Below are 23,264 nucleotides of genomic sequence, written 5' to 3'. Positions count from 1 at the left end.
CTGTCTATGAGAACTACCTGAAGACTAGCAGAAAAGATTTTTCACAACTGAAGATATAAAGAAGGAACCACAACAAGATGAGTTGGAGGGATGGAGATGCAGGATAGTCAAGACCCATACCTCTAAGTAGGTTATCCATAAACAGAAGGATGACAATGGCAGATGTTCTCCCCAAGGATTCAGGGGTCCAAGCTCCACAAAGGGCTCTTCAGCCCATCAGTCCTGCAATGGGAAGATGAGCATCCAGATGTTTGGCTTTGAAGGCCAGCAGGGCTTGCATATGGGAGAACTATGGGGCCGTAGAAAACAGAGACTCTACTCTTAAAGACTGCAAGCAAAATCTCATACTCCCCAAGACCCAGCTCAGAGGCAGGAATTTGAAAGAAGCCTGGGTCAGGCCCACTTGCTGATCTTGGAGAGCTTCCTGGAGAAGGGAATAGTCAACTGGGACACCTTTTGGGGAGACAGATTCTGGTGACAGTCATTCTGAGGAGCTCATTCTACCTCAAGGAAACAGGTATTGAAAGTGCCATTTTGGAATCCAGGGGCTTACCTGACCCCACCAGTGGGTTGGCACTAGCCCCGACTGACCCCCTCCCCACAAACCTCAGACCCGTGCAGCCAGCTGCCCCAGGACCTGGTCCTGCCACCAGCAGACTAGTAGCCACCTGGGTCAGAGCCAGACCTGCTTACCAGTGCACCCATGGCAGTGAACCCTAGCACAACAGAAGAGCCTACAGAGCCCACAGAGAGGGTGCCCCTAGAGCATATGGCTCTGGTGAGCAGAGGGGTGTGTGCTGCGATGCTCTAAGACGTCTCCTACATAAGGCCACTTCTCCAAGATCAGGGAATGTAACTGACCTGCTCAATACTTACAAGCAAACACAGAGAACTGTCCAAATGAGGAGATGGGGGAATATATTTCAAATAAAGGAACAAGACAAAACCTCAGGAAAATAAACAAAAGAATGAAGTAAAGATAAGCAAGCTACCCAATAAAGAGTTTGAAGTAATGATCATAAAGATGTTCAACACAACTCAGGAGAAGAATGGATAAACACAGTGAGAATTTTAACAAAGAGTTAGAAAATACAGAGAAAAATCAAATAGAGCTGAAGAATATAATAACTGAAATTAAAAAAAAATATACTAGAAAGCATCGGTAGCAGATTAGATGATACAGAGGAACAGATCAGTGGACTGGAAAGCAGAGAAGTGGAAATCACTCAAGCTGAACATAAAAAAGAATTTTAAAAATGAGAATAATTAAAGAGATCTATGGGACAACTCAAGCATCTGATTGTTCACACTGGACTTCCCTGGTGGCTCAGATGGTAAAGAATCTGCCTGCAGTACAGGAGATCTGGGTTCTATCCCTGGGTTGGGAAGATCCCCTGGAGAAGGGAATGGCAACTCACCCCAGTATTCTTGCCTGGCGAATTCCATGGTCAGAGGAGTGTTCACATTATAAAGGTCCAAAAAGGATGTGAGAGAGAAAAATAAAGAGAACTTATTTAAAGAAATAATAGCTGAAAGCATTTCTAAATGGGGTAAAGAAACAGATATTCAGGTCCAAGATGCACAGACAGTCCCAAACAAGATGAATCCAAAGAGATCCACATCAAGAAACATTATAATTAAATGGTAAAAAAAAAAAAAAATCAAGATAAGGAGAGAATCTTAAAAGTAACAAGAGAAAAGTAGCAAAATACATCTTTTTTTTTCAAGTGCATTCAGAAAATTTTCCAAGATAGATTCCATGCTGGCCAAAAAACAAGTCTCAATAAATTTAGGAAAATTGAAATCATATCAAGCACCTTTGCTGACCACAGAATGAGACTAGAAATCAACTAACAGGAAAAAGTTGCAAAAACCCACAAACATATGGAGGCTAAACAATGCTACTAAAAAGCCAATGAGTGACTGAAGCATAAAACAGGAAATTAAATACCCGGAGACAAATGAAAATGGAAAAATAATAATCTAAAAGCTGTGGGACACAATAACAATAATTCTAGGAAGGAGGTTTATACTGATGTAAATCTATCTTTGGAAGCAAACAAACAAAAAATCTAAAATAAACAATCTAACCTTACACTTAAAGGAACTAAAAAAGAAGAACAAACAAAACCCAAAGTTATTAGAAGGGAAGAAATAATAAAGATTAGAGCAGAAATAAATGAAATAGAGACTAAAAAACAATAGAAAACAGATTAATAGATACAGAGAACAATTAGTTGCCAGAAGAGAGGGAGGTGGGAGCACAGAACACTTCAAAGAGATTAAGAGTTACAAACCTCCACTTATATAATAAATAGTAATGCAGATGTAAAATACAGCACAAGGAATATGGTCAATAATATTGTAATAACTTTGTGTGGGACAGATGGTACTGATGTATGCAAATGTCGAATCATTTTTTAGTACATCTAAAACTAACATAATATTGAACATAATATTATATGTCAACTATATTTCAATAAGAAAATATTTTTTTTTCAACCTACAAATAATAAATGCTAGACAGGTTGTGGATAAAAAGGACCCCTCCTACACTGCTGGTGGGAATGTAAATTAGGATAGCCACTATGGAGAACAGTACGGATTTTCCTTAGAAAAATTAAAAACAGAGTTATCATATGATTCTGCAGTCTACTCCTGAGCATTTATCTGGAGAAAAGTACAATTCAAAAAGATACATGAATGCCCCTACTCACTGCAGCACTATTTTTAATAGCCAAGACATAAAAGCAACCTATGTCTGTCAACAGATGAATAGATAAAGAAAATGTGGTATATGTATACACACACAAAAGAATATGTATGCAGGCCAAATCGCTTCAGTTGTGTCAGACTCTTTACAACCCCATAGACTGTAGCCCCAGGCTCCTCTGTCCATGGGATTCTCCAGGCAGCAATACTGGAGTGGGTTGCCATACCCTCCTCCAGGGGAATCTTCCCAACCTAGGGATTGAACTCGCGTCTCACACTTCTCCTACATTGGCAGGCAGGTTTTTTACCACTAGTGCCACCTGAGAAGCCATATCTTATGCCTATATTATAATAAATATGTAAAATGCCCCTCAGAGTCTAACAGATAATGCATCAATAACAGTTTATAATTTACTTGCAAACTTTCCTGCCAATGTTAGGTTTCTAGTTATGTTAGTATAGGAACTTCCTGACACTATATTATTTTCTTTTCCCCAACACAAAACACTCCCTCTGAAAATTTGCCAGCTTTCTTTACAGTTAACTCTTGTTCTGTTGACTATAAATAGGGGCTAAGCAATAGTGCAGTGCCAGATCCACAGCTTGAGGGGAGTAAAGTATCATATAGCAGCATCGTTTTTTCCTTGATATTAAGGAGAACTTTCTATGATTCCTCATTATGACAAGAAGTTTGGCTGCCAATGCCTCAACCTTTTAAAAGAGAACTGTGTTAACTGGGTTTAACTTGCACTTTTACTGCTTGGCTTTTGTGAAGGGGAAAAGTGGCAACCAAAATATTTCTGGTGACTGACTATCCTTTTGGGTTTCAAAGTAGCAGAACTGAAGACATTGGTTTCTACAACCCACTCACCTTCCAGGTTGTTGAGTTAACAGACATAGAGATAGACAGTATTGTAATCTGGCTTATAATAAGTACTATGTAAGTATTTGTTGTTATTGTTTTGGGTATTATTCTTATTTTGATGTTAAGAACAATACAATGAAGCATAAAAGAGCCCTTCACTGTCACCTCCTAACTAGTACATAAATTCCAGTGAGGAAGAATGTGGCTGTCACACACAACAGAATGGTAACTTGCTATATCCAGTAGAGGCACAAGTCCCTTTTTAATCCCATAATCCAATAAGGTTTATGTAGCAGCTTTGAAATACATCTTAACAATCATTCTTTCCTTTCAGGCACTGTACAGATGGCAGATGAACACCATCAAGTATCATGTGATATTTATATTGTAAATGATGTTTTATTTTTCAAAATAATGAAAAGATTCTGCTTTCCATTTTCATTGTATCTCAATTTGGAGTGATCACATTTCAACTGTCTAATAACCAAGTGGCTAGTGCTACCATATTGGACAGTGCAGGTCCAGTGCCTTATACATTTTGATGGGCTTCCACCTGTATTCTCTCAATTAAATGGCAGAAATATCATCACCACAGTGTCCATTTTTGCCTTTCTCCATTCTCCCATCTCCCCTTCTCACCAGAACACCTATTTTCATTGGCGCCTAAGTGCTTCAAGGCTGACTCATCCCTAGCTGCTGGAAATGTCTGGATCAAAGATGATGGTATGACCCCATACTAGGCAATAAGTTCTAAGAAGAAGCTCCCCAGGGACATCCCAGGAAAAGTTTCTTCATTTTTAGGAGAGAGCCATAGCAAAACAAAGCTTCTTTGTCCTGCAAGAGATGAACAAAGAAGCATGTACTAGCAACCAGCCTACTACCCGAGGGGAACAAGCCACACACAGGATGAGGCCAAAACTGTAGACTGTGTAAGAAGAGGCAAGCTCTCTTGATTACAGTGCTGAGCTTCTGGATTAATCAACTCTGAAGGCTGTCCCAACCCTAGATTTGTAATTACGTTCTTTATTCTGAAGAATATTATATCATCTCTAATAATACCACCTTATACCATCTCTAATAACAACTGAGGGCAACACTGATGGACTGAAATTTTTTGGCATCTTTTGAAGCATTGTTTCTCCCTGCCTTTGTTAGTTTTACTGTTTCCCTATTGTTGCTAAAATTCCTCACTGTTTAATTGTTATCCGCAGGGCACCTTCCGAAACATCCTTTTTGTTTTTCTCTTCTTTGGATACTAGGCATTAGAGCAGCTGTTTTCCACTGCATATACCCACAGCTTCTAATTAATTTCTCTCTTGTTTTACACAAACAATGCTGTGTCTCCCATTCTTACTGTTTTCAGTCTTTATAAGAATTTTTATTATTAACAACAACGTAGAAACAATAAAAGCTAAAAATAAAGGGAAAGGCGTAATTTTTTTTTAATATAATGCTCACAGTTTTACTGTTCAAATTAGTACCATCATTCATTAGACTCAAGCTGCATTCCAAAGCTCCTTGGTGGTTTTGGAATAAAAAACATTTGGGCTTGATTTGCTCAATACCATTTACCAACTGTGGATCTTAAAGCAAGTTGCTTACCCAGCAAAGAAAAAAAATAAAAAGATAAATGTCTCCTGCCTTGAACAGTTTATGTGAACTTTATAAACCATGTAATATATGTAAAACTTAGGGCTAAACTTATGATTTTCTGATTCTAAATTAATTTTCTGATCCTAAATCTCATGTCCCCTCCAGTTTACTACAATTTCGTTTCTTCATTCACTCATTCCACAATCATTCATTGAGTGGCTGTTACGGGCCAGGAAGATTCATAGACAAATATGGTAAGGTCTTTGCTCTTTAGCAGTTTACAGTGAATCAGACAAATACATGGATATTAACAAGAGGGAGGCCATTTAATTTAGCAGTTCATTACACAGGCTATAAAGCTAGACAAATCTGGATTTGAGGGTCATCTCCACTGTTCATTAACTTTGTGACCCTAGTAAAGTTACTTCACATCTCAAAAAAGAGATAACATCTGAAAAAAGAGATAACACTATACCCTTGTAGAGTTGTTGACAGAAGAAAATGAGATTATGTCTACAAAATGCTTAGCTCAGTGCCTATTGTGAAGTAAGCATTTGTCTACTGTGGGCAATCATCCTTATTGTCATAATAAATATTATGACAACTGTAAACATAACTGTACAGAATTAAATGAAAAGGGTATGTGCATGCCTATGGAGTATAGAAGCAGGGCATATGGAGTATAGAACCAGTCTCAAGGATCAGAAAAGCTCTGTCTTCTAAAATGGGCTTCCCAGGTGGCACAGTGGTAAAAAATAAACCTGCCTGTCTGTGCTGGAGACATGAGACAAGGGTTTGATCCCTAGGTCAGGAAGATTGCCTGGAGAAGGGCATGGCAACCCACTTTAGTATTCTTCCTCCCTTCCCTGTGAGCTGGGTCTCCATGGTCTCCCACTGGCCACCCTGGAGTTCAGCGACCGTGTGACGGTCAAGTGTGTCCAGCAGCACCGTGAGCGGCTCATGCCCACCCGACCATAAAGCGGGTGAGGTCTGAGACGCAGCAGATGCCGCGACGAACCATCAGCGGTGAGTGTCGCTGTGTCTCCTCCCAGGTGACAGTCACAGACACTGTTAAGGGAGAATGGTGCTGTTCACAGTTACATCCCGTCAATTTCAGAATTCACCAGTGGTTTCTCGCGTTGGTCCACTCACCTGGTCTTCCTGTTTTCTCCCCGGTGGTATCGAAACCCCAGACTTCCCAGCCTTGGAGGGGAAGCCCCGACCAGCCAAGCTATCACCCTCCCACCCCCACTCACCCAGGCCCCCACGGCTCCCGGGGACGCAGGAGGGCTCCGGATCTCCACAGTCACCCTTCTGTCTGGCTCCTCGTGGGGTCACTTTGCCATATGCAGATGGAGAGGAACACAGTGCTGACTGTCCAGGAGCTGATCTGACCATTCTCTCATGTGGAGGACCACATAAAAAAGGCAATTATAGTGTATTAATCATAGATTATTACAAACTATAAACTCAAGGGCAAGAAGTTTATTACAATGTATCTTTTGAAAACAAAAGGGTGTACAGTGTTCACACACTGTGACAATAGTGTAAAAACTACATTGTGAGCTCTGATTATTTCTCTCCTGTACCACAGAAGCATATTGTATAAAAACTGTCCGAAAATTGATGTGAAGGGCTACTGCCTTATTTGTCTGTAAAAAATGCAGCTCAGTCACATGACTGCTTCCTGGAGCTTGGGAATAGCTTATCCTGTATTCTTGGTTGAATTCTCCCTCTATTTAAGATGTATCCATAGAACTTAAGTGTCAATGTAATAGTTCTCTCCTCTTGCCTGCAGGCCAGTTGTAATAAATCTAGGATGTGATGGAAAAACAAAAACAAAAACTGCCTGTCAGTGCAGGAGACATGAGACAAGGGTTCCATCCCTAGGTTGGGAAGATCCCCTGGAGAAGGGCATGGCAACCCACTTCAGTATTCTTGCCTGGAGAACCCCATGGACAGAGGAGCCTGGCAGGCTACAGTCCATGGGGTCAAAAAGAGTCTGACATGACTGAAGTGACTTAGCACACACCTCCTCTAAAATAGGGGTTTCCCTTGTGGCTCAGCTGGTAAAGAATCCCCCCACCAATGCAGGAGACCTGGGTTGGGAAGATCCTCTGGAGAGGGAAAGGCTACCTACTCCAGTATTCTGGCCTGGAGAATTTCATGGAGTGTATATAGTCCATGGTGTCACAAAGAATTGGACACGACTGAGTGACTTTCACTTTCACTTTCCCCCAAAATAGCAGAAGTTTCTGGAGAGGTTTGCAATATGGAGGTCACACTTCTAAATGTGTAATTCTGCGAGTTATTCTAGGAACTACAGATTGATTTCTACAACTAACAGTAGGGACGCTGGGGGAGGAATGGAAAATGCGTGGTAAACATGGCCAAATCCAAGATTTTTAGGATTAAACTAAGGAATCTGAAGCCTTTGAATCTGGGTGAGAGAGTGCTAGATGGAAAAATGCCTGAATTCCATGTTATAGAATCACTGTGAACACACTGAGGTTCAGTAGGCCTCTTTTTCTTCTCTATAATTATAAGGGGGGGGGAGGCAGGGAACAGATAAAAGCAGGTTTGCAAGAATCCCAATTGCATTGTATTATGCTAGAAGTTTTGAAACTGTCAAAACAAATTTTCTAATTTTGACTGTAGTCAAACACTTTCCCGCTAAGCAAAGAGAACTCAATAAACAGTTTTATTTGTTTTATAAATAGTTTAGTAAAAAGAATAATATTTGTGAATTGTACTAGCTGAAAAATGTTTGCCTAGTAAAACTTTACCAATGTATGTGAGTTTTCTAAATCTGAAGAGACAGAAGGAACCAGATGAAATTGATGCTGCCCCTTTACAGAAAAAGCCTCCTAAATTGTAGGCGCTGTGTTGAATGGAATCCTTTAACAGTTTGCTATAGATCAAAATTCTTGTCACTTCCACGGGGATTTTCACAGTATGTTCTCTAGAAACCCAAGCTCTTAAGAAGGGCAATCAATTAATGAATCAACAAAGATATTGCAGGAAACCTTTAATCACTATAATTATGTGACCCAGACAGTTTCCATGATCATTGACCATTCTCAATCAATCTGTTCTTTTTGTGTGTGACATTTTCAGTGAAGTAACCTGAAAATATTTTGTGTGTTAGTTGTTCAGTCCTGTCGTGTCTGACTCTTTGCGATCCCATGGACTGTACCCTGACAGGCTCCTCTGTCCATGGAAATTTCCAGGCAAGACTACTGGAGTGGGTAGCCATTTCCTTCTCTAGGAGATCTTTCTGACCCAGGGACTGAATACAGGTCTGCTCCACTGCAGGCAGATTCTTTACCATTTGAGCCACCAGTAGGCTAATAAGAAGAGACAATGAATGTGAAAGAGATTATAACAGCATAAAAAAATTTAACTTCTACTAATTTCTAGGGGTAGGACTGGGGAAAGGTTTCTGATTGTTTAAAGTATAGTTTGTACAACTGAAAGATGGGGATAAAAAAATACCAAACTGATAAACTTGTGCAAATTAAATTAGATAATAAAGTAATTCTCAAGTGCTTGCAGGAGAAGGCAATGGCACCCCACTCCAGTACTCTTGCCTGGAAAATCCCATGGATGGAGGAGCCTAGTGGGCTGCAGTCCATGGGGTCGCTAGGAGTTGGACACGACTTCACTTTCACTTTTCACTTTCATGCATTGGAGAAGGAAATGGCAACCCACTCCAGTCTTCTTGCCTGGAGAATCCCAGGGACGGGGGAGCCTGGTGGGCTACCGTCTATGTGGTCGCACAGAGTCAGACACGACTGAAGCGATGCAGCAGCAGCAGCAGCAGGTGCTTGCATGTAGTAGGCTTTCAATAAGTATGTCCTTTGTTTTGTGGATCTTTTCAACTTCCTCTCCATTAGTTTCACTGCCATTCTAACTCCTCAATAAGTGACATGAACACACACACACAGGACTTAAAAAATACAACTTTACTATCAAAATGTTTCTAAGGATGATTTAGATGTTAAAACGAACCCTCATTTTTGTTATGAATACCCCAATTTTGAAAAACTTTTTCTATGTATTCTGCTGCTAAGTGGTTTCAGTCGTGTCTGACTCTGTGCGACCCCATAGATGGCAGCCCACCAGGCTCCCCCATCCCTGGGATTCTCCAGGCAAGAACACTGGAGTGGGTTGCCATTTCCTTCTCCAATGCATGAAAGAGAAAAGTGAAAGCAAAGTCGTTCAGTCATGTCCGACTCTTCGAGACCCCATGGACTGCAGCCCACCAGGCTCCTCCATCCATGGGACTTTCCAGGCAAGAGTACTGGAGTGGGTTGCCATTGCCTTCTCCGATGTATTCTAGGTGGGAGAGAAATCCTAGCACTTACCTCTCACTAACAGGTCCTACTTCAAAACAAGTTGCTGCAGTTGCCTGATCCTTCTTCTAGTAACATCTTTATTTGGCCAGGAGGCAAAAAACCCAAGCTAAAGCAGTCAGGTTTGCTCCCAGGACACAAAGAGCAACAGAAACTGTTTTGCAGTAGGATCTTGGCCTGATGGCTCAGCATTTAGAACAGCCTGTGTCCTGCCTATCTTCCAAAGCTGCCAGCTTTCTATGGACACTGTGAGCCCCCAGTATCCTTTTTCACATATGCCCTTTGTGTTTAGTGTTAGACTCTATTGTTTGTGACCAAATATTAAGTTGAAGGAGAAGACTAGAGCTCTGAAGTCAGAGGGTATTCTCATGCTTCCTGAAATTGACCTACAACACGATTTAATAAGAAATAGATGCAAGAGGAAAAAAAATCAAGACATCCCCTAATATTTTTTATAGAACAAAATTGAAGAAGTTAAGAAATTTATCTTGTGGATCCAGGAAAATCCTTAATCTATACTTGAGAAAATTATTACCATTAAATGAATTCAAAAATATGCCACCCAGAATGTTGGTCATTAGTATATCCAATAGTTTATACCGAAAGTTGACAGGTTAGCATCAAACCCAGACTGCAATTCATCCTTTATGGGAAAATCAAGAAAAATTTCTTTTTTCCTTTTCTTGTTGCCTCTCTGTAGTGTTGATGGCGTACTTGTGAGCTTTCAGAAACTTATATACCTACTTCTGTCCCACTGGAAACCTCAAGCTATACCCAACTCACTTCTGGACAATTCTCTAAGTCTAAATCCTTAATTGTAATTTAACAAAACTCACAATGTCTTTGAAGATGAAGTGGAGTCCTGAAACTTTATGTGGCATATAACTCTTTCTTATATTTGCTAAATAAATAAATAGCAAAGAAAAAGGAGGGAGGGAGGAAAAATTTTGTTGAAACAGTGCTTCATAGTCACTGAAATACTGTATTGCTATAAAAGCAAAATTAAGGCTTCCCTGGTGGCTCAGTGGTGGAGAAACAACCTGCCAATGCGGGAGACATGGGTTCAATGCCTGATCAGGGAAGAGAAGATCCCACATGACGTGGAGTGGCTAAGCCTGTGCGCCACAACTATTAAGTCTGAGCTCTACAGCCCGAGAGCTGCAACTTCTGAGCCCATGTGCCCCAGAGCCTGTGTTCTGCAACAAGAGAAGCCATCACAATGAGAGGCCTGCGCACGGCAACTAGAGAGCAGTCTCTGCTCACCACAACTAGAGAAAAGCCCGTGCAACTACACAGACCCAGGACAACCAGAAATAAAGCTAATTTAAAAATTATTTTAAATAGCAAAATCAAACCCTTTCATGCAGACTGTAAATATAAACCTATGTACCAAAAGTACATGGAACCTGGCCAGTGAGCTGCAAGAGTATGTCCAAGGTTAGTTCCTTAGAAACAGAGCCTGAATTGGAGATTCTGACACAGGCAAGAAGTCAAAGTGAAAGATACAGAGAGTCCTGGCTTTGTCTTCCACAGGGTCACCTCCACTCTTGGCACCACCAGCAATTTATATGAACCAAGAAATCCACCTCCCCCTTCCCTTTTTCCCCCTTAAACTAGCTTGCTTTAGCTTGGTCTGGATCTTCTTCAGGGATGATGAGTCTTATAACATCCTACTATTTCACAAGCAAACTTTGCTTATTTCCCTTTCTCTCTGACTATTCCAATTTGCATCTCAGAATAAAAAAATAGCTCCCATTAGATAGAACTTAATTCTAAATCTGCCCATTACTAGCTTGGAGTAGTCACTTCCACCTTAAGGAACTAGATGGAAAGTCATTTGTAGACAGATAGCCATTTCCTTATCAGAGGCCCAGAGAGGAAGATGGGACCTTATTTCCTGTCAGAGACACAGAACAAGGATTAGAGAAATTGCAGAAAGTCTTGTAAAGTCTATCTCCAAAACACTCTGTATGAATATATTCACTTCTCCACTCCAACCTCAGCTGTCATCGTTCCCCATCAGGACAGTTTCAATACCTTCTACTTGGTCTCCCTACGCCCACTCTGGCCCTTCTGCAACTCAGTCTTCACACAGCTTCAAGAAGAATCTTTTAAAGACATAAATCCAATAATGTCACTCCCCTTGCTTCAAATCTTCTAGCGTTTTCTTAAAATAGTATCAAAACTCATCCACAGGGCCTCACACAATCTGGCCCTCAACACTGTCTCTACCTCAATTCACCGACTCTTACTTTCTCCACACCCATCTCACTTCAGCCACACAGGACTTCTTTCTACCCCTTGAGCTTACCAAGTGAGGGCCTTTGCTGTTTCCTCGACCTAGAATATTCTTCCTGGAGATCACTCGTACCTGGTTCTTTCCTTTCCCTCAGATATCAGCTTAAATATTACCTCTCATTTAAGAGGCACCTTTCTCTGATGTTTCCATCTACAAAAGTTTCCCAGTCTTCCTCTATCACATCACATGCTTTATTTTCTTAACAGTATTTACCACAATCTGACTTCTCATCTAATTTATTGACTTTCTCCTTCCCCTAGAATGCATGTTTGCTGAGAGCAGGAAGCTAGTCTGCTTATTTCATTGCTATATTTCCAGCACCTAGAACTGTGTCTGACACATAGTAGGTACTCAGTAAACAATCACTGAACACATGAATAGGTAAATAAATTCTGAATGGTCCCAACTTTTTTTCCTATATTCATAATTGATAAAGAAAAATAATATTGCTTCTTTGAGTCACAACCTCAAGTTTCTCCAGGAAATCATTCAGTAAACAACATATTCCTTAAGGACAAGGACTGTGCCATTGCTCTATCAGGTCATAGTACAGTGTCTTGCACACAACTGATAGTAAGTGTCACTTAAATGAATTAATACATCATGGCTCCTGTCCCTGACGTTGTCAAGATAATTTCACGTTATTTTACTGTTTATTTACAAAGATTTAGTAGAACTCCTTGATACTTAATTGAGAAGTATAGTGTCATATAACTTTAAAAATAAAGTGAAGCGAAAGTGAAAGTGAAGTTGCTCAGCTGTATCTGACTCTTTGTGACCCCATGGACTGTAGCCTGCCAGGCTCTTCTGTCCATGGGGTTTTCCAGGCAAGGATACTGGAGTGGGTTAACATTTCCTTCTCCATGAAACATAAAAGATATCTCTAATTAAATTTAGTATTGTTCCACATAAACCAAGAACTAGAATTAGCAACACTTAAGTTCAACCAATATGCATGTGTACACACATGTTTTGTTGCTTCAGTCGTATTTGACTCTTGGCAACCCTATATGCTATAGCCTGCCAGGCTTCTATGTCCATGGGATTCTCCAGGCAAGCATACTGGAGTGGTTTGCCATGCCCTCCTCCAGGGGATCTTCCCCACCCAGGGAATGAACCTGTGTGTCCTGCAGCTCCTACATCACAGGCAGATTCTTTTACTGTTAAGCTACTGGGGAAGCCCAGTTATTAAGTGCTTATTAAGTGTGATATGGTGTTTAAGTGTTTTACATATATTATTAGTACTATGTTTGACCATAAAAGAGAAAGGAAGAAAGAGAGGGAAGGAGGCAGGAAGGGAGAGAAAGAGAGAGAGAGAAAGAAACTCTAAGAAAATTCTTTGTGCCCCTTAAAAAGCAATAAATTTCCAATAAGTAAAGGTATTCAAACAAAACAGAAATTTCACCAAGAATATTCTAGAAATAGATCAAACATTAGATGAGTTATTTTACTAAATGACCCTTTATAAATCAAGAAATTTTATAAGGTCAACCCTCTTCTTTTACAAATATGGAACAGAAGTACAGACAAGCAATACAACTTGCCCAAGATGAAATGCAAATTCCTATTTCTAATCTTCAAGGCAATCTACCAATGCACTCCTTCCTTCTTTACTCCTCAGTCCTTACTTGACTCATAATATTTCTTGACATTCTCAAACACTTCAACCAAAACATATTTGCTTACCAATCCTAGCACACCTGGCTCAATTTTTCCCTGTGCTTCTGCACAGACTTCCACTCCCACTGTCAATTCTATGCCAAGCTTTGTCTCTCCTTTTAAAGCAACACTTAAGGAAAAAATTTTTTTTTAAATTAATGTCTCTACATCTCCATCTGAGCTCAGAACTCAAGGGCTCTGATATCTTTTCTAATTCATAAGGCAGCCTGAATCTTCTTAATACACAAAGCAGATCAAATCACTCCCTCACTCAAAGCTAGTTGTTTTCCAAGATACTTAAGAAAAAATCTATAAACTCCCAAACAAAAATGACAAGGTTCTGCATGGTCTGGCCCTGCCTCCCTTCCTAGCTTTACCTTAAAGCTACTGTTCCTTTTATTCATGCTAATGTACCACTCTGGCACTCTTTAAGTTCCTCAAATGCTTCCAGCTCTTTGCTACACTGAGAGTTTCACAAGTTGCTCTTTCTTCCTCAATGTACCAACTTTCAAGATTCCCCATAAATGATGTCTTCTTAGGGAGATCCTCTTTAACCACCCACACATTCACCAATGCATCAAAAGAAGGTCCTCCTTGACACTTTGCCAAAGCACCTTTTTCTTGCCTTTATAACACGTCCATTGTTTTAATGTGGGCTTCCCAGGTGGCGCAGTGGTGAAGAACCTGCCTGCAAATGCAGGTGACAGAAGAGATACCAGTTTGATCCCTGGTTTGGGAAGATTCCCTGGAGAAGGAAATGGCAACCTACTCCAGTATTCTTGCCTAGAAAATTCCACGGGCAGAAGAGCCTAGAGGACTATAGTCCACAGAGTCGCAAAGAGCTAGACACAACTGAAGTGACTCCATACACACATGCATTGTTTTCATGATGTATGTAGGGGGATGCCAGAAGCTGCCCTGCTCTTCCCTGTTCAGGTGGGCAGAGCAAGTCACATTGGAGCAGGTATTACAGAAATAAGAAACATTCACTTTGGTAAATGTTGACTGAGTTGGTTTTCATAGCAGAGAGTTGTGTGGTACAACAAAGGAAATCCATACAACACCCCCGGTATAAATTGCTGGTTACCTGGGAAGAAGTAGACCATCATATTTATCATATTTTCTGGGAGAAAAAAAAAAAAAGCAGAGAAATCTAACCTCCTCTCCCACTATCTGAAGCCAAGAAACTTAGTAGAGAGCAACTTTGGCTGCATTCAGTAGAGGGAGAAGACATGGAATGTCTTAAAAGAAAATTTACTGGAAGAGAAAGACAAACTTGTGAGAAAGTCATCTGAGTACAACCCAGACTCTAAGGACCCCAGAAGGAGGTTCCAGGCAGTATGTGGCCAGGGGCCAGCCGCTCTCTGTGTCCTTAATTCTAGTACAGTGGTTGTGCTTCAGAAAATTGCTGCTGAGCTTCATGGCTGAAGTTAGAGGGTGTGAATGAATGTGATTCCTAACAATGGCGCCCAAGCACAGACCCACTGCAGCCTGGGCAGGGACATGCTCCATGAGGGCTTCACGGTGCCAGTGGACCAGCACTGCCCTTCAGCCCAGACAAGATCAACCTGCAGCAGCTGCACCATGTGGCAGAAAGGCAACCAGGGTGATGACCCACCAGACTGGTTACATCTGTTTACTGGATCAATGGTTTATTCTCTGTGGGTCTACCTTAGTAGATTGAAAGTTTCATGGAAGAAGCTAGCATGTCTGTTTGGCTTACACTCAGGGCTACCAAGTACAGCACAGATGGCACCCGGCTCCACAAGGACTGTCCTTCACGTGGAACATGACATGAAGACTGCCCCTTAGAGCCAGGTAACTGCTCAATATCTTCAACCTTACCCTATCATCACTGTATCACCAGAGAGGCAGACATGAAGCAAGCACTCAATACATGTTTACAGAATAATTATATAACAGAATGCATGATCTATTCTGTTCATTTGTATACATTTCTATGATTCTTAAGACGTTTTTGGGTATTTCCCCCCACATACCTAATATGGTATGTCTAAAAGGGATGATTTTATCTATTTTGAGCCACAGGAAGTCAGAACGGAAAACAAGGTTAGAGTGATAAGTGTTTTTATTTTACTCACAAGGAAAGGGAAAACCAGAAAGATAGGATGACTTTTATCCTTTGGTAGAAAAGCCAAGACGAGAACCGCGGGCTCTGTGCCTTTTGCTCTCTCTACCTTCCATCTGCTTTTCAATAGCTTTCTCTTGTTCTTATGAAACAGAGGCAGAGGTCACTTAATCACTGACTGCTGTTTGTGCCATTGACTGCCAAGGCACTGGATTAATTAGGGAAATGTGGATGTGTGTGCTCTACTTGACCCAAAGTGGTAGAACGTTATCAGGGAAATTTCGTATATCAAGACCACAATGAAAGCTCCATTTTATTGGACTGGTGAATTCTTCAAAACACACCGTATTTTTTAGAATCTCTCTTTCAGTATTTTCAGCATTAACAGCATACTTCTTTTTCCAAATGCTCATGAGTCATACCAACAGCAGCATGTTCTCAAGCACAGAAAATAACATACTGAATATTCAGAAAGAGGAACAAAAAGATCAAATCTACTTAAAGGAAATAAAGGATTAGTGAAAAGTACGTTCTTAAAATTATATTTGATTTTTATTAGATCAATAATTGCTTAAAATAGGAAACTTCCCTGGTGACCCTGTGGCTAAGACTCTGTGCTCCCTATCCAGGGGGTCCAGGTTCCATTCCTGTTTAGGGAACTAGATCCCACATGCCACAACTAAGATCTACCACAGTCAAATATATATATATATATATATATATATATATTTTTTTTTTTTTTTTTAACTAAAAAAGTTGCTTAAAATAAGTATACTTCCAGCTCCAACTTGACCTTCTGTCTTTGTATTACCAATATTTGTAAAAATCTTGTTCAGTGTAAAATTTATCCTGTACTTACATGATATGACTCTTGGGGTTCCCTTGTGGCTCAGCTGGTAAAGAATCTGCCTGCAGTGCATGAGACCTGGGTTTGATCCCTGGGTTGAGAACATCCCCTGGAGAAGGGAAAGACTACCCACTACAGTATTCTGGCCTAGAGAATTCTATGGACTGTATAGTCCATGGGGTCACAAAGAGTTGGACATGACTGAGCGACTTTCACTTCACTATATGATATGACTCTTACCTAAATTAGTACCTAATTTCTTTTCAACAGAATTAAAGTGAGAAAAATCAAGCTTCCTCTTCTATCTCTGCCACCATCTTTCATGTTTAGGTTTATAGTCCTCAAACACCTATCATAAAAATCAGCAAGGGTAAAATAAAATACTGATTTTGAATAGGTGACTAGACCAGATGCTGAAATGTTCTCCTTATAAATGATGCCCAAGAGAATTCTAGGAGGGTTACTGGATGGGAAAATTACACTTTGTGTTATTTGCAGACTACAAATAATATTAATGCCTTGTCAGGACCTAGACTAACTGTGAGGCAGTTTACAACTGTGTGTTTCTCATGCTTTGGTCTGATTTAAGGCTCATGTAAACTCAGTTCTGGACTATGGGTCAGTGGTGGAGAATCTGTGCAGCCCCAACACTGGATCACCTGTGAAGAGATGAGGACAACCAAGGCACAGGCTCTAGCCTTAAGAGGTCTGCAGAATGATTTGACCTAGGATAGCAACTAAATGCACAGTTAATTCAACTCATTTACATGAGGACAGGTCTGAGCACATGGAGTCCCTGACTGGAAAGATAAGGGACATATTCTAGACAGAGGTCTTCAGAGCATGAGGTGGTGGGTACTCCTCCAAGTTCAAAGGAAGGGGAGGTGGAATCCAGCATGTTTTAGGTTTAGAGAGTTAACTGGCAGTTGTGAGGGGGAAAGCATCCCAGAGCTGAGAGAATGGTGATGGTGACGGAGGCAGGGAGCAGGGATGAATTACTATACCTTGCAAAGATTTACAAATATTTATCTTACAATATTTATTTGCCCGTTTTCTTAATTTTTTTCTGAAAAGTTACATTCTCCACCACATTTCCCCACCAATTAATTATAACTAATCAAGCTGTGAAACATCACGTCTCTCTTTTCTCCAGTTTCCTGGGAGAAAGGTCTATCTGAAGACAAGAAGTCAACATTGTCATCTATAAAACATCACAGTAGTATTCTTAATATGGAAGAAATAGTCTCAACTATTTTCACATACATTTATTTTGCTTTTTATTACAATCTTGTGAAATAAGTTGAGTTGGTGTTTTTATTCCTATTTTACAGGAAAAAAAGAAAAGTGTTCACAAAGATATCAAGCAAGCCGTTTAAGGTCACACAGAGGATTGTGTTATGTCACTGGGACAAGAACCTGTCTTCTAATTTATGTGCTCAGATATTCACTCAATAGGCTTGTACTGGACATATTGTGTATGGCTGGTCATCATGATAGTTCCTAGGAAAAGAACAATTTACTGGTAGTTACTATATCTGCCCTCAGGAGGTCAGTTAACCAGAATGTTCAGTAAAGTGTGACTCAGATCAAGACACCGGATCTGCAAGGTAAGTGTTGTGGGACCAAACAGCTAGAGCACCCAACCAAGCCTAAAGAGGCTCAAGGAAGGTTCCTCTAACAAAGTCACTGCTAACTTGGGACCTTAGCCAATCCAAGACAGTGACTGCTTGGCAGCTGTCCTGAATGGCTGAGGGGTGAGGTGTAAAGTTGGAAAATGGAGACCAAAGTGTTCCGAATAAAGGGAGCAGAGTCACTACTCCACAGTGTTATTTCCGCATGTGTGTATATGTGTGCATATGTGTGCACACATGTGTGAGTGTGCATCCCTCTCATTTAAAAAAGTCACACACTGTCCAATTGTCATTTCTGTGTAAGGATGAATTACTATGTTTACCATAAAATAAACAAGGAGACAAGATATAAGAGGAACCCCAAGAAAAATAAGGTCCCTTCTTGGGTTACCCTCATTAATCTCTGAAAATTAGAATTTTTCTAGGGAAAAGAAGGACTTAAGAGGCCATCTAATCATTCTCAAGAAGCAAGGCAGGAATTGAAATACAAACCACTTATTTACTTCTATGATAAGGAATTGAGGGAAAAGAGGGATTCAGAATATGACATGCTACAGTTGTAGATTCCAAGAGTTTCCAAGTGTGAAAGAGATGCATGTAGAACACTGCTGCTGCTGCTGCTAAGTCGCTTCAGTCGTGTCCGACTCTGTGCGACCCCATAGACGGCAGCCCACCAGGCTCCCCCATCCCTGGGATTCTCCAGGCAAGAACACTGGAGTGGGTTGCCATTTCCTTCTCCAATGCATGAAAGTGGAAAGCGAAAGTGAAGCCGCTCAGTCATGTCCGACTCTCAGCGACCCCATGGACTGCAGCCCACCAGGCTCCTCTGTCCATGGGATTTTCCAGGCAAGAGTACTGGAGTGGGGTGCCATTGCCACACTGGTGGACTATAAAAGTGCTACCCATATGTGAGGAGTTTGAAGGAGAACTTCTCTCCCTGCTTTCTAGCTCTGCAAGGCAAGGACTGAAAATTGAACATGACACCCAGTACCTCTCACTACCACCTCTCAGCTCCCCTAGACAAATCATCAATCATCCTCTGTTACAAATGCCTATAGTGGATATTCCTGAGTGTAATTCCCAGAAAAATGATCCTATGGAAACTTTCATAATTGAGTTATTGACCTTTACAGATTTTTCAAAGGAGAAAGTCCAATGAGTCACACGTATGCTACAACTCTAGACCATCTGAATGTCTTCAAATAAGATGGCTTAAGAATTTGTTTAATTCTTGGCTCTCTTTAATAAACTCAAGGTACAAAAACCTACATTTTAAGCCCTGATTTATCTCATTAATCTTCAAGTTATATTTGCTTCTGGATATATCACTTAGATAATCTGCTATCTCCTTACGTATAAGTGTCCAAAAGCCCAAGTCACTCAGAAGCCCCCACTCTTTAGTTCAGTTCAGTTACTCAGTCATGTCTGATTTTTAGTGACCCCATGGACTGCAGCACACCAGGCTTCCCTGTCCTTCACCAACTCCTGGAGCTAGTTCAAACTCATGTCCATCGAGTCGGTGATGCCACCCATCTCATCCTCTATCATCCCCTTCTCTTCCTGCCTTCAATCTTTCCCAGCATCAGGGTCTTTTCCAATGAGTCAGTTCTCATCAGGTAGCCAAAGTACTGGAGTTTCAGCTTCAGCCTCAGTCCTTCCAATGAATATTCAGGACTGATTTCCTTTAGGATTGACTGGTTGGATCTCCTTGCAGTCCAAGGGACTCTCAAGAGTCTTCTCCAACACCACAGTTCAAAAGCATCAATTCTTTGGCACTGCCCCCTTTCTTTACAGTCCAACTCTCACATCCATTCATGACTACTGGAAACCCCATTCTTACAAAAGTACAATTGACCAAGAAGTCTCCTCAAATTTTTCATTCTGTGTCTTTAAACCATGATTCTCCCAAATAAGAGAAACTGAGCATAACACATGGAAAAAGACCTTAGATAACTATTAGCTCTACTTTTGCATTTTAAAAGGATATATAATTTCCCCAGTACTATGATTAGCACTAGAATTGCTGGCTTTTAGCTAAGTCAAACAAACAAATCAATACAACAGAAAAAAGATTAAAAATAAACTTAGAGTCAAATATCTTGAATTAGAAATCTGGTTCTAATATTCTTAACAATATTCTAATATTGTTATTTTTATAACACTATAAAACACCATTAATTCTGTAAAATAACCTATTGCATCTATTTATCACATGTAGTGCATTTAAGGCAAATTTTCTATGTCAAAAAATGTCAGTGATTCCTTAACCTTAAAAAACACTACATCTATGTTGCAAAAATATCTCCTTGAGTTAAAGCATCTCTGCCCACATCTGTGGCTATTGAGCAGGGAATTTGCTGGTTCAAGATTAAAGGCAAAGTGCCTAAGGCTGCTTTTATACAGTTCCCAAGTTGTGGATGAGAAACTCTGTTCCTCATTATCTCTTTTCATAGTGTAGATAGCTTTTCGTCTACTATTTTTAAGATGGCTACAGTATTAGTCCCTTACAGTATTAGTATTGTAGCTGTTGTACCTGTTTGAGGAGCACCAGGTGTACAAAAGTACAAACTGTCGTCATGGCTTCCTCTGAACAACAGCCTTGGGTTATTCCTGCTTCTGGAAACCTGGCTATCATGTCAAACAACTGGACTATTTGGTGATCGTAGTTCATAAAAACATCTAATGATAATAAGTCAAACAGATTGCACTGCTGAGCCAATTGACTGATTTCAACAGAATTTGATGCTTTATATTGACTAAGAAGTGTAGGTCATCTATCAATGGTGACATCACTTCCCACTGTATTCTCACTTAATTTCAGATTTTCTATTGTATAGCTTCTGGAGGAAAAAGTTTAAAAGCTTTTGTTTGCACCATAGATAAACCTCTATTTAAACCAGATAAACTGAGCAACAGCTCCTATTTACACAGCAGGAATTTGCAGCAGTTGGGATGTTTTCTTATTATGGTATCTATTCTCTGCTAAGGTTTTCAGCAGTGACAACTGAACATTATTATCATCACGTTAGTCCTCCAAGATAAGATACACTCCGAATCCTTTTAAGTAAGAATTTTGAATAATTAGATTAGTACCCTTTGCCCATTTTTTTTTTTAAAGCTAACAGAGAATCTATATTTTATAATTAGGAAAAACATATTTTTTAAAAAACCCTCTCATTTCAGCATTAATACACTAAAAATTCAGTTCACTAAATTCTAGTGTTTTCATTCTTACAGTTCCCTAAGCTTTTAAGAGAGCAGTTTTGCCATTTTATTTCCTTTGAAATAATTCCAACTTTGTATTGCAGATCTTTCTGAAGATATTTGGAGATTTAACTTCAGTGGTACACAAAACAGAAGACAGAATAATTCCTTTAGTTAAAAAAATACCTATTTTGAAAACCACGAATTTCTTGTCTTTGATATGATCACATGTTGAATTTGTTTAATGTTTTTATGAGAACTGACCCAATAAACTTTGATAAAATGCTGCAAACCAATGAAGTTTATATGCAAATATTAATTGAAATTAAGATGAATTCCAAATACAGGGTTTCTTAAGAGTGAGTTTGGTCATCCCAGGTTTCAGTTTTCAGAACTGATCTAAAGTCTTCATAAGGCCACTGTGCCCATCATATTAGAAGCACAGTTTTGAAATAAAAAACACACTGCTTATTTTCTCTTCTACTTAAAAAGAAAGCAACAACTATAAGTCTGGTTAACTGTATGAGTAAGCATTTTATTCATATGATTTACCTTTTTCCTTGGATACATAGAGCACACATATAAAAAGTGTGATAGAACTCAAATATGTGGGACTCAAATGACTGTTGTGAAAAATTCAAATACTCTATTTGCCTTTAAAGCTACATTAACTATCAATTATCGTAGAGTGCTTATTATTTAGAATTCTTTTTTTCTTCTATTTGGCTACCTACACACAGTAGAAGTAAATATGTCTAAAATTGGTGCTGGCTTTGATAAGCCACGGTGATGACATCAGCCTGACTTCTAGCTTCTGGAATGCAGAACTGAAACCTTACAGAGATTTGTGGGCTATGAGGTCCCAACATAACTCTCCTTGTCACCACCTATGATCGATTCTAAGCCAAGACTCCTGCTCTAAATATATTTACTACACAATTAAACAAGAGTATTCTGGAATATCGGTGTTGTCAAATGCAGGAGTGGTGGGGGTGGGGTGGGGTTGGGTGAGAGGAGAAAAGGAACTACAGTTTTGTTAAAAAGTACAAAGATTTTAAAATTGTACATGGTGTACGACAATGTTAATGTAAACTAATAGGAATTTTCATGTGTATTCTATCACAATTAAAAAAAGAAAAGCTCCGGACTTCTATGGTCCTGCCATGAAAATTCCAATGCAGGAGACACCGGTTGGATCCCTAGTGGGGGAACTAAGATTCCGTAAGCTGCAAGATACAGATAAAAACGAAAACAAGAAAAAAGGAAAAAACAAAACAAAACAAAACAAAAACCCTACACGTGGGTGGTTTCTGAAAACTGTGCCATAGATTCAAGGAGTTTTCACAACTGTCTAATAAGTTTCTAGGTCTGATATGTCATCTGTTGTAACCTTGTCACAATGACCAGATCGCTCTTGCAGGAATATTTACTGAGCCAGGTTGCTGGGGGCCTAAAAAAGCAACCATTCATCAGGAATTAGTAAATAGCACTTACACCAAATGTCGAGCTAAACGGACTGCGGAAGAAAACCTGGAAACTAAGATGTAAGAACGGGTGTTAGACAAGGAGAATGTGGAAACGTCACTTGCTCCCGGGCTGTGGGCCCCGTGAGGAGCTGGTAAGTGCAGAAACCTCTACGTCCTATCCCAGAAAGAGCCTTGCCATCAGCCCCGTGCAGTGATCACAAGGACAAGCAAAAGCTGGTACGAGGGAGTTAGTAGGCCTCGGGGCCCACGGGATGACCGTGGGTTCTAGCACTTCCTAGAGGGCGCAGCGCAATTTCAAAGGACGGAGGCTGGCCGAGGGCGAGAAGCCCCTTCACTCTCCTGCCTAGCGTCTGCCTGCTAGCAAAGCGAGCGGCGGCTGCTGCGGGAGGACGCGCACTAGCTCAGAGGCTGTGCCTGTCTGCGGGGTAGGGGGCCGCCGGTAAAGTACTTCTGCAGAGTGAAAATCGACTCAACTTGCGAGAGGTATTTGAAATAAGGAGAAAACCCAGAGTACCGGGCTAGA

General features: G+C 40.3%; 1 protein-coding gene and 1 long non-coding RNA gene across 9 annotated transcripts in view; one reads left to right on the top strand and one right to left on the bottom strand.

Moving 5' to 3' along the window:
• PTGER3 (prostaglandin E receptor 3) overlaps positions 1–23,264 on the bottom strand; it is a 228,623-nt gene that overhangs the window by 203,883 nt on the left and 1,476 nt on the right. The gene's annotated exons all lie outside the window — the stretch shown is intronic.
• On the top strand, positions 5,831–21,537 carry LOC132344891 (uncharacterized). Its single transcript, XR_009493958.1, has 4 exons — positions 5,831–6,196; positions 15,213–15,301; positions 17,751–18,026; positions 21,359–21,537. It is a non-coding gene; the product is annotated as an uncharacterized lncRNA (long non-coding RNA).

The sequence above is a fragment of the Bos taurus genome, chromosome 3 (assembly GCF_002263795.3).
Source record: "Bos taurus isolate L1 Dominette 01449 registration number 42190680 breed Hereford chromosome 3, ARS-UCD2.0, whole genome shotgun sequence".
Lineage (NCBI taxonomy): Eukaryota > Metazoa > Chordata > Mammalia > Artiodactyla > Bovidae > Bos > Bos taurus.
Note: the sequence above shows the minus strand (reverse complement) of the source record. Positions and strands in the feature narration are given on the sequence as shown.